At 34.3% G+C, this 9,952-nt stretch overlaps 1 non-coding gene across 1 annotated transcript; it reads left to right on the top strand.

The window, feature by feature from the left end:
* Positions 1 to 9,439: 9,439 nt before the first annotated feature.
* LOC129053513 (U1 spliceosomal RNA) lies at positions 9,440 to 9,599 on the top strand. The gene has a single exon (XR_008518302.1). It is a non-coding gene; the product is annotated as a U1 spliceosomal RNA (small nuclear RNA).
* The last annotated feature ends 353 nt before the right edge of the window (positions 9,600 to 9,952 follow it).

The following is a 9,952-nucleotide window of genomic DNA, read 5'->3' as shown; positions in this document are numbered from 1 at the left end:
ATCTGGAATAACCATGTCTACATGTAACCTCTCCTTCCAAATGAAGACACATTCTGTGGCACTGTTCACTTGGGATGTCAACAAAGGAATTTTGGAGAGAACACACTTCAACCCATAACTGAGGTGTCATTTTAAAATGATATTTTGAAAGAAAGAATTAGATATAATGAGAAAACAGACCTCTTGTATGTCTCTTGAAAATAATAAAAAAAGCAAAGTCAAACTTTCCTTTTTCTGCACAAGAAAACCATCCATACAATTTACAGAACTTATTGTTTACTTTCTTTATTCCTTGTGGGTAAGTTAATCTGTTGTTGCTCACACAGTCATTTATGAGTATCATCATCTGCACCAGTTCATAGCTCATGTTGCTCTTGACCGCATAGATGAGAACATGTGGCTTTTGATCAACATGTTCTTGAAAAGTAGGGGCAACACCAGCAAGTGGTTTGTGTCAGCATTCATTGCTTCAGGACATAACTTTACCAATTTAGTAAAGTTAAATAACTGATGTTTGGGTTCACAAACTAGAACATGATGGAAGACAGATGCCAGGCTCTGGGATTGTACACTACACAATATGTATGAATTTAAAAGTTTCCATTCATGGGACTACTTTTGTTTTGTTAAGGGAGAAAATATTTTGTTGGACAGCTAATTTTAAAACTAAGTCTCACATCAACCAAAAACTTTATCTGAATAATATCAAGGGTGATGCTACTTTATTTTGTAGTTATTTTCTCACTTACAATGCTTATGTTCTCTTTCTGGTAAAAGTAAGCTAATTTTAAACCCAGTTAATGTATTCAAATCTTCCATCATAAATACATGGCCTTTGACTAATTTGAGGAATATTGTATCAATGACCTGGTTGCTTTTTTAAATTATTATTTCTAAGAAAAGCATTGCCTTAAATATGTCACATATGAGAATTATTATTCTTCATGGCATAAGGCAAGAAGATGGAATAAATCACTTCTTTGCTGTTGTTGATGATTTACATATGAAAGTAAGGCATGTTCTATAATTTTAAAAATCTGATGATAGAAAAAATGATTTGATCTTTGTCAGGAAACTAGCCTTTTAAAGTAACTCCCTTAGGCTTCACAGCTTGACTTTCAGACCGCCTTTTCTCATCATGCAAGTAAACAGCCTATATAACAGAAAAGTAAATAAAAATGTCATCTGAAATGTTTCCATCTACTTTCAAATAAGTTGCTGTGCTACTACTAGAGATCGCGACCTGTCAGGAATTGAGTATTCTGTGATCAAATAGTCATTCAAGAAGAATGTTGCCAGTTGTTTATTTAGTATGGTTTTTTCTTTGTGATTTTATTGTTGTTGTTATGAAGTCTCACTCTGTTGTCCAGACGAGTTCAGTGGCATGATCCTGGCTCACTGCAACATTTTCCTCCAGGGATCAAGTGACTCTCCTGCCTCAGTCCCTGGAGTACCTGGGACTACAGGCCCAAACACCATGTGTGATGTGTTTCTGTATTTTTAGTAGAGACGGGGTCTCACTGTTTTCATGTTAGCCAGACGGGTCTCAAACTCCTGACCTTAGGTGATTTACCTGCCTCTGCTTTCCAAAGCCCTCAGATTACAGGCATGAGCCACAGCGACTGTCCCAGGTACTTGATTTTAAGGTAACAATCCAAAAATAAATGTCAGAGTCAAGATATGGCAGATAGATTTAAAACTAACATATTCTGCAGTTGGAAATGATATGTGATAGCACATACATTCACATTAATTCTTTTATACATTTAGAGATATTATAAAAATGTATAGGCCGTGTACACAGGAGTACTCAAGAAGCCAAGGAAACACATGTGTGGTGCTAAGTGTTGCATATATGCTTCTGCCAGTGGCTAGGAATAGTGGTCCTGCTGATTAGTTCCTTTCCCTCAGAGAGTAAACCGCTGATACATATACTTGGAAAAAGTTGTAAGTCAGTTTTTAGGAGAGTTGTCAGAGAAAATCCAGGATTACATTAACATTTGTACTCATCTTTTTAGATGCATCAAAGGTCTCTGTTAAAGCAATAAAAAAATTGAACAGAGCATGGATACACACTCATATCAATGTAGTACTTTGGTCATGGCAGTGCTTTATTTGTATTATATATTGGAATTCTTAGTATTGCTTGTTTTGTGGGTGAAGGCAAGGTGGAGGAAGTCACAGAACTTTTATAATTCTAAGCTTTTGTCTTTCGTCCTTGTGTGAAATAGCTACCATCAATTTACCCCACTTATTTGATATTTACAATAAAGATATTTGTTCAAGATTGTGGTAATTTAATATTCATTTTTAAAGTGCTGCCAACCACAGCTTTTTTTGTTCTATTTCCCCTATAGGTAGTGTCCAAACTAATATGATGTCTTAACCTGTTAGGTAGCACTCATATTAAAACAAACTAAATCCCAGAGCTATGGGTGCAGAAAAAGGTAAAACTCATCTAGAATTCTGGGAGTAATTTCTGCAAGCACATATTTTTTAATATGGTTGTTCCTGCCCTCAATGAGCATACAATCCTGAGGATTATGATGAAATCCAACCAAGAGCAGCAGGGTGAGTGACAGCAGGAAGATATGGCCGAGCTGCATGACAGTGGCACTCTGAAAATAACCTTTCCTCCAGGCTAATGAACGTGAGGTAGGAACTAGTAATCCACCTCCGGGGTGTAAATTAGTAAAGTTAAGGGCCAAATTTCTTTGTGGCCAATTCTTTGAAGGAGCTGGAAGGAAAGTGGAGCATTAAGTGGGACCTCGTATGTTGGCTGCAGAGAACAGTATTACAGGTGTGAAGCTGTGAAGAAGAGCACTGGTGCACATGGGTAGAAATATCAGCTGATAGATAGGAGCTGATCATGAGGAAAAATAAGCTGGCAAAGCTTGGATCTAGTAGGCAATGTCCCATGAAGGCTCTTGAACATGAGGAAAGAATGAAGTCAGTCTTAAAATCAGCCTCCCCTTAGCATATGTACATTAGCACTAAGTTTGTTTTCTGCTTCAGTGCTCCAAAAGTGATCCAGAAGAAATGTGCATATGGAGTTTCATTCTCTTGTCATAGCCAAAATTTCCTAGGATACTTCTTTTGGCATGGACATAGATACTGTTGATCTCTGTTTTCCTCATGCTGTACTTGTGATCTTTAACTTTTCAGTCACTTCAACACTTCCTGGTTGTTGGTCCGGAGTTCTAGAAAGCACTGACTGTCCAGACACCACCTTTCACTGGGAACCACATTGGGGCATTTCTCTAATTATCAATTTACTACTCGGTATGACATGTTTGGTGTAATAAAAGTTACATGGTGGTGTGTTCATATAAAAGTGAAAACTTAGGTTTATACAGAAACCTAAGTAGTTTTGTTCTAAGATAAGAAATGTGGGAATGTTTTGTCTTCAACTAGGAAACTTTCCCCAAAGATGAAAGTTAACAAAATTATTTATTTCATTGGAAAGCAATTGTTATTTTTTATCCTCTACTCAGAACACTGTAATTATTAGTTATGTTATTAAATGCACATTTGTCTATTCTTCAATTTCTGTAGTTAGCCTTTTTCAATAAACTGAACACTCTCTATGGAAAATCTTTCCATTCTTAGCTTGCATCTAGCTGGAGATATGACAGACTGTATGGACCAACTTCTGTACCACCAGGAACCACACTTTGTTCAAACTGTGGAGCATCATCTATGGTTCTTCTGCCCAGGGTGGCTCTGCAGCTGCTTCTGACTGCTCCTGCTGCCACACTCACTGCCTGCTTTGTTCTGCCACCATTTTCTATTGTATTTTTTATCAAATGTTTCCAGATGGCAATATTGGGTGGGGCCAGGAAGAGAAATGTTTTGATGTAAGTTTTCAAATCTCTACTCCCTATGTGACAGCCACCTCCCCTCACCCATCATGTCCCTTGATACTTCCATCACTCCCCAGTGGTGGGTCTCATCCACATTCAGTCCAAGCTTCGATTAGCTTTCACAGAATCAGACAGTTACCGACTGCACAGAATGTGAACATCCACAAGAGGCCACCATTTGCTTTATCAAGTCTCATCATTGTGGCAAGGATTTTTTTTTGAAACAAACACAAAAATCCTTGAAAGCAAATCACTAAACAATGTTCAGTAATAGAGGAGACACTAAGTAAATAGGTGGCCTAATAAAGATGTCTTGATTTACCCTCTGACAAAGTACAATCCTTCTTAGTATTTCCTCTGAGAGTGATAAGGTTACCTTCTGTCTTGTGTGAAAAAGAAATGGTTTAACTTCAACTAGTAGACTTTCCACAAGGATGAAGAAAGTAGCACAAATATTAACTATCACATTAGTGGAATTGTAATTTTGTATCCTCTACACACACATTATATTTCTTAAATCAGCTATCAGAGGCAGATTTCTCTTTTCTCCAAGTTCAGTAGTTAACCTTTTTCTTAAAGCTGAATGCTGGCTATGGAAAGGCTTTTTATTCATGGTGAACTTGAATTTAGCAGGATGTGTGACACACTGTATGAAGCAACCCTTGTGCCACTGTTGGCCCTTCCTCATCCTGGGGCAGTGAAACATGATATATGTTGGAAGAAGTTCATTAATGGCATACAAATGATGGAGTAATTGCTAGTGAGAATAATTCTAATGCTATGTAGAATGAAAATAAAAAAGGTTAAGTCATTTTGAAAAGAATAATGAAGTAAATTAAATAAGAATGCATTGCAAAGGCAGTAGATTCTAATCTTTCATATCTAACATTATTGTTTTAGGAAATCATTTTCTTTCACCAAGAATACAATACTAATTGCATAAAAATCATGTACATATAAATAGTAGTATCTGATTTTTCCAGGAAAAAAATCCAAGTGTGAATTCTATAGGAGTCAAGTTTCTTATTTTAATTGTGATTAAAGTCTTGGTCATCTCATTTATTAGCTCTCTAATTTACATATGAAAATCAAAGAAACATTTTCAGAAAACCATTACAGTTTATAAATGTAAGGTGCCATTATTGAGCAAATATTTCCTCTATGAGTGGATTTGTCCCATCTCCCATCAACTAATGACGCAGCTATATACACTTGTTGCATTTTATTAGTAAGTAATACACTGTTACAAGCACTAATTCTCTTCTCCATGTCCATGTTGATTTTGTGTATACATGTGAGTTGGTTAGAATGTGTCTGCCTTATCTCTCACATTCAACAGAAAGATGAGCTAGAGGTCACATTTATATGAATGATTGACTCAGACATTTAGCAGATCATTTTAAGTAACTTGTTAAAATCACAAATATTTTACTACCTAAAATTAAGTTCTATGGTCACACATTTCTGTAATGAAAGTGTTTTTTGTATTATTAATATACACCTTCAGGAGAAAATAAATTTTACCATTTACTCTTCCTGCTCTGACCACCTCTGTACTTTCTTTTTCTCAGCCTAGCCTGACTACATCTAAGATGCTGGGATAATTTTAGTAGAGTAGGAGCATATATTATACAAACATAAACACAATATTTATTTTAAATGTAAACGTATCTAACTTAAGAACTCACAAAAACTTTGTTTTGCACAATTTAACTTGAGATTTTAGTTGCTCATACACAACATATGGTCGGTTTATGATATAACCTAAGTTTAATTTTAATTGCCAAGGTTCAGTATACATTTATACATCTTGAGGCATTTAAGTAGTGTGTTTTAGGTTTTAGGAATTCTTGCATTTGAGAAATCTGAGTCAACACATTTGCATCACTTTGTGTACCATTTCCTGTAAGGTTCCCGAAAGTACTCAAGAATCAATCTTGCTAATGTCTCTATGAAGAGAAATGGATATTCTCTTTAAGGGTGAAGGATACATGAATGCAGACTGAAATAGCTTCCCTCAATTAAGTCTTTATTGCATCAGAAATTGAGTTACATACCAATCTTATTTTAAAAACTCTTGCTTAATTGAGCTTTTTCAAATTCAGATAAAGTATTTTGAATCTGTCTTAATTATGATATTGAAAATACAGTACTGAATAAACAGCTCAGGTGGGATACAAAGCATCATAACAAAAAAATACAATACAAAGAGATTTGCCTATTATAGGGTGTATGTGACTTAGATTTGGAGAGTAAAAAGCATCTTGCAGTTGAAAAGGGTTGCTTTGTTAAGTTGATTTTTTAAAGTATACAGTGGGTACAGACTTATTATTGACATAACTTGGCTTTTTAGCAATGTGAGATATTCAGTGTGACTTGATAAACCATCAGAGGACAACAAAGGGCATATATTAGTAACATCTCACTGGCTATAGCATAGAAAATTTCACAGTAGACCACAGTAAGGAAGTATTAAAAATTATCTGTAGAAAAAAATTGTGGGTGCTCTATATTGGAAAAGCTGGCAATGTAGAACATACGTGTGGACAGATTTATGAGCTCGTAATGAGTTAGAATAGGCAGTTGTTAGCAATTGGATATTTGAGAAAGTGGGGTAGGATAGAGATGTTAACACCTATGTCCTGGGTGTGATTTGATAAGCTGAGAGAATAGTAATGCAATTTACTGATAGAAAAAGTGAACCTCGTTGAGCAGATTGCATTTTAGAAACATATGGGACACCAAATTAAAAATTGTAATGGGAAGTTGGATACATATGTCCAGAATTTGGAATCATCTAAAAGCATACATGTGTTACTACAGAAGTAACAATGAAAAACAGTCATAGAAAGTAATGTCCTAGAATGGAAACATTTTTGGAAAAGTTAATGTTATCATGGCAGACAACATTAATTTATCCAAAAGCAATCTGTAGCCTCTAAGTAGTTAGACTATCAGGATGTAAGAAAAAGAGCTTTTTTCCTTTTTTTATTTTTTATTACTATTATTTGTGTGTGTGTGTGTGTGTGTGCATGTATGTGTAAAAGGAATTCTCACTGTCTCACCCAGGCAGGAGTGCAGGAGTGGAATCTCAGCTCACTGAAACCTCTGCCTCCTGGGTTCAAGCAATTCTCTGCATCAGCCTCCTGAGCAGCTGGGATTACAAGTGCTTGCCACCATGCCTGGCTAATTTTTGTGTTTTTAGAAGAGATGGGGTTTCACAATAGTGGCCAGACTGGTTTGGAGAAAAATTATAATTTTAAAGAACTATGTTAATGCTCAACACAAATCTTTAGCATTCTTCTAGAATTCTTAGTTGTGTCATCTGCAATAAAATAAGCCAAAGAATTGCACCAGAATTAGTTGCCCAACTCTGCCAAGAGATTCGAAGTTTTATTGTTATAGGTTTCTAGAAACAATCAGACTATATACCTGGAAACCCTATACACACATGCCCACACACAAACACACAATTTTCACTCAATAGACCTTATAATAAGCACACTGAAAACCTGATAATAAAATAATTATAAAGCTGTAGAACACAATAATTAAAGGCAAAAGATAATTTTAAATTTTAAACAACAGAAATATTAGATTTTAGCAATTAAAATTTTCTAATTGTTCCTTGGTACACCATCGTAGATTTCAAGGAGATAATTACTGTTGTACGAATGACACTGAGTTCCCTATCAATGGAATTTAATTTATACCATTTTAAAAATTGTTTGTAGTCATATATTGTTTATTAAGTAACTTCTTGTATTTGCTCTACAGTAAGGCTAGATCACATCTTAGCCTCATCTCATCCAAGGAGGTGTTTACAGTAAAGGTATACATGTTGACATAATGTGGAAAATATTTGCTGTGGATTAATGTGGGTTTCATGTATAAATTTATTATTCTCTTTATTAAGATAAGCTTGAAATGTTTTGTCTAACGAACATTTAGTCTATTCAATAGGCAGTATTCAACAGATATATATCAGCATCTGCTGAGTACCAACACTGTTCATGGCAGCACATAACAATATAGGCAAAGATAATATTAATCCAAATTTCACTTGAAAACTTTTGATACTATTAATAATGTGGCAAATGACATGATTTTCACTTTATTATAATTTTTAAGAGAATAAGATAATGAAATGTGTATTGTTTAAGTGTTAGAAGAAGCCTATCCATGTTATCCTTTACCTGAAATTAGATTATAAAAATTACTTTTTTCAAAATAAATATATATCATAAATGTTCCTATGGCAAAAAGAAAAAAAACCTGGCCTCTGACTTGGAATATAATATCATTTTACTAATTAAGATACATGGTAGAGAGAAAAAAACTATTTTATTTATCTGTCATTGTGATGACAAAACAGACAGGTCTTCTTTTTGTGATTTTTAATATTGACTCCTAAGAACATAAAACAGTTGGCAGTGTAAATATATTGCAATTTAGCCAGCTGTGAAAGAAAATGACTGATCATTAGTAAATCAGGCAATTTTTATTTTTGTTGTTGAAAATTGTTTTACTCATCATGTGTGTTCTTTTACTGTCAGAATTGAAATCAATTTTGTGCTGCCAATTAATATCATTGTTTTATTATCATGAGATTCTTGCTTTACATTCTAAAATGTTGTCTCTGAAAAATGAGTAAAAACCAAGTAAGTTTTGTTTTTTCTTTAAAAAGGTAGTCATAAAATGCTACTCATATTTAGTAAAAATAATGAGGTGAGTGGGACATGGTGGTGCATTTGTCTAATCCCAAGTAGTTGGAAGGCTGAGGCAGGAGTGTTCCTTGAACCCTGGAGTATGAAGACTCATTGAGCTGTGAGCTATCATCTTGTCCCTGTAGTCCAGCCTGGGCCATGGAGCATAATCCTAAGTATAGAATAAAAAATAGAACTATGAAAAGTAATATAACATTACAGTTTTTAATTCACTTGTAGTAATGCATGGATAGTATACTTAACCAAAATATTTTAAATTGGTAATACACAAAAAGGTCAGATGTTTGGGTCAGATTGCTAACTAGCTCCTCAACTGGCTAAATCTGTAATAATTGGTGAAGTATTTATTCTAACTGTAATTGATTTTTTATTGGTTAAATGGATTTACTAATGCTACCCGCTTAGGAAACTAACTGATATTAATTAGATTACCTCAAAAACTTGTTCTGAATGACACATATTAGGCAGTAAAATATTAGCTACTACATATTGTAAATTGTTTTCATCTGCTTATTTTTAAAGCTCATAATGCACATGATAAAATTCCAGAAGACCGAGAATGGCTGTTAGATACAATAGAACACTCTAAGAGTTAGTATCAAAAATGAGTATAGCAGTGCATAAAATGTATGGTAGTTTTATTTGGCAGTCATTTCATTGTTTATCATACTGTTTTTCCTTACAATTTTGTAGAAGCCTGTGTCAGAATTAAGAACTCTTTAAGAAAAGAATAATCACGGATGATTGAAATTAACATTTTCAGCTGATACTGAAAATTATTCTGAATTCTACTGCATTTATATTTGTATTTTCTTTCGAAGGCTAATGGAATTCTTAAAAAGGAAATGGATACTTCCCTGCCAGGGGAGACACCATGATCATGAATGTGGCTTTCCCAAGGAAAGGCGGATCTATTGCACTCTAGATGTGTTGACCCATGAGATTTCCCCAAATGTGGGAAACTCGACTGCATAATTTGTGGAAGTGAAGGACAGTGTTTGTGCTTTCACATGGGAAAAAAAGAAAGAAAATTGAGTCATTTAGTGTATATAGAAAATTGAAAGAAAACAATAAACTGGAAAGAATTAAATATGCCTACAAAAATTGTTGTCCGCCAGTAAAAAACAATAAAACATCAAATTGTTATTTATTAGAAAAATCAAATAGTGCTAGGATGACACTTGCAAATGCTTGAGAACTTTGTCTAGATGAGGTGGCTGAGGGAAGCCTCCAAAGGGCAGCAGATATATCTGGGAAAAAAGAGAAGTAATTTTTAAATGCATAAGCCAATGTTTATGTATTAATATTGCCCTTAAAAATATTTATTTTGTGAAATGATTAGCATTGGTTTGTTTGTTCTTA

This window comes from Pongo abelii, chromosome Y (genome assembly GCF_028885655.2).
Source record: "Pongo abelii isolate AG06213 chromosome Y, NHGRI_mPonAbe1-v2.0_pri, whole genome shotgun sequence".
NCBI classification, from domain to species: Eukaryota; Metazoa; Chordata; class Mammalia; order Primates; family Hominidae; genus Pongo; species Pongo abelii.
The sequence above is the reverse complement of the archived record's forward strand: the minus strand, read 5'-3'. Positions and strand labels throughout refer to the sequence as shown.